This window comes from Oryx dammah, unplaced genomic scaffold (genome assembly GCF_014754425.2).
Source record: "Oryx dammah isolate SB20612 unplaced genomic scaffold, SCBI_Odam_1.1 HiC_scaffold_11209, whole genome shotgun sequence".
NCBI lineage: Eukaryota > Metazoa > Chordata > Mammalia > Artiodactyla > Bovidae > Oryx > Oryx dammah.
In genome coordinates, this window is record NW_024080602.1 from 2,708,827 (window position 1) to 2,711,625 (window position 2,799).

The following is a 2,799-nucleotide window of genomic DNA, read 5'->3' on the forward strand; positions in this document are numbered from 1 at the left end:
GGAGTAATGAAAAGTAAAAAACCAATGGGACCTAATTAAACTTAAATGCTTTTGCACAGCAAAAGAAACTGTCAGTACAATAAAAGACAACCAAAACAATGGGAGAAAATATTTGCAAATGATGCAACTGACAAGGATTAATTTCCAAAATAACCAAACATCTCATGGAGCTCAATGTCAAACAACCAAAAACAACCAAACAGTCAGATCAGAAAATGAGCAGAAGACCTAAATAGACATGTCTCCAAAGAAGACATACAGATGGCCAACAAGCATGTGAAAAGATGCTCAATATTGCTATTTATTAGAGAAGTGAAAATCAAAAGTACAGTGAGGTATCACCTCATACTAGGCAGAATAGCCATCATCAAAATGTTCACAAACACTCTTCCCCTTCAGAAGGCCAATGAAGATCCCGGTGTTGCCATGGGACGCCACCCCGCCCTGTATTACTGGTACTATAAGAACAAGCCACGGAGAAGGCGATGGCACCCCACTCCAGTACTCTTGCCTGGAAAATCCCATGGGTGGAGGAACCTGGTGGGCTGCAGTCCATGGGGTTGCGAAGAGTCGGACACGACTGAGCGACTTCCCTTTCAGTTTTCACTTTCATGCATTGGAGAAGGAAATGGCAACCCACTCCAGTGTTCTTGCCTGGAGAATCCCAGGGACGGGGGAGCCTGGTGGGCTGCCGTCTATGGGGTCACACAGAGTTGGACACGACTGAAGTGACTTAGCAGCAGCAAGAACAAGCCATACCTCAAGTCCCGCTTCTGCCGAGGTGTCCCTGATGCTAAGATTTGCATCTTTGACCTGAGGCGAGAGAGGGCAAAGTGAATGAGTTCCCACTCTGTGGCCACATGGTATCAGATGAGTGTGAGCAGCTCTCCTCTGACGCTCTGGAGGCTGCCCATATTTGTGCCAACAAGTACATGGGAAAAAGTTATGGCAAAGATAATTTTCACATCTAAGTGTGGCTCCACCCCTTCCTCACCTGCATCAACAAGATGCTGTCCTGTGCTAGAGCTCATAGGCTCCAGGTAGGTATGTGCTGTGACTTTGGGAAGCCCCAGGGCCCACACCAGCCAAGTCGTAATGTCCATCCACAACAACCTGTAGAACAAGGAGCATGTGATTGAGACCCTCCACAGGGCCAAGATCAAGTTCCTTGGCCACCAGAGACCCACATCTCCAAGAAGTGGGGATTTACTAAGTTTAACATGGATGAATCTGAAACCATGGTGGTAGAAAAGCTCATCCCAGAGGGCTGTGGGGTCGAATACAAGCCCCTGGACAAATGGTGGGCCCTGCATTCATGAGAGGCTTGGCAATGTCCCCTCCTTACTCACGCCCACCAATGAATCCTACTTCCTTACCAAGGAAAAAAAATACACAAACAAATGATGGAGAGTGAAGTGAAAGTCACTCAGTTGTGCCTGACTCTTTGCGACCCCATGGACTGTCCATAGAATTCTCCAGGCCAAAATACTGGAGTGAGTAGCCTTTCCCTTCTCCAGGGTAGCTTTCCAACCCAGGGATCAAACCCAGGTCTCCCACACTACCAGTGGATTCTCTATCAGCTGAGCTATCAGGGAAGCCCTGTAAATGCTGGAGAGGGTGTGGGGAAAAGGAAACCCTCCTACACTATTTGTGGGAATGTAAATTGGTACAGTCTGTATGGAAAACAGTGTGAAGCTTTCTTTAAAAACTGAAAATTGAGCTACCAAATGATCCAGCAATCCCACTTCTGGGCATATATCTGGAAAAGACAAAAACTCTAATTTGAAAACACATTCGCATATATAAAAAAGATAACTAACAAGGACCTGCTGTATAACACAGAAAACTCTACTTAAAATTCTGTAATGACCTGTATGGGAAAAGAATCTAAGAAAGAATGGATATAATGTATAACTGATTCACTTTGCTGTACACCTAAAAATAACACAATATTGTAAATCAACTAGACTCCAATAAAATCTTTTAAAAAACAAACAAACAAACAAACAAACAAAAAACAGAGCACCCCAATGTTCATAGCAGCACTATTTACAATAGCCAAGACATGTAAGCAACCTAAATGTCCATCAACAGATAAATGGATAAAGAAGTTGTGGTACAATGAGATATTACTCAGCCATAAAAAATGAAATAATACCATTTGCAGCAACATGGATCAATCTGGAGATTACCATCCTAAGTGAAGTCAGAAGAGAAAGAGAAATATAAAATTTCATTTATATGAGTAATCTAAAAAAAAGAATACAAGTAAACTCACTGATAATACAGAAATAGACTCACAGACATAGAAAAGAAATTTATGGTTACCAAAGGCTAACAAGGGGAAGGGAGAAATTGGGAGTCTGGAATTAAAAGATACATACTACTATATACACAATAATAGACAATAAGGTTCTGTATAGCACAGGCAACTGTATTCAATATTTTGTAAGAGCCTATAATGGAAAAGAATCTGAAAAAGAATGTATGTGCATATATATATATGGAATTGCTGTGCCCTCCTCCAGGGGAGCTTCCTGACCCAGGGATTGAACCTTCGTCTCTTACGTCTTCTGCATTGGCAGGTGGGTTCTTTACCACTAGCGCTACCTGGGAAGCCCTATGTTTACACACATATATACGTATACACACACACATATATATGAATTACTTTTCTGTACACCTGAAGCTAACACAATATTGTAAATCAACTACACTTCAATTAAATGAAATTTAAAAATAAAAAAGGCATGCTGTAAAAACTTTCATTCCCATTGCATTCTCCAATCACTCAGTTCC

The 2,799-nt window shown here is 41.9% G+C and overlaps 1 pseudogene; it reads left to right on the plus strand.

Moving 5' to 3' along the window:
- The first annotated feature begins 426 nt into the window (after nt 1–426).
- Nucleotides 427–1,319, plus strand: LOC120860864 (annotated as a pseudogene).
- Nucleotides 1,320–2,799: the final 1,480 nt, after the last annotated feature.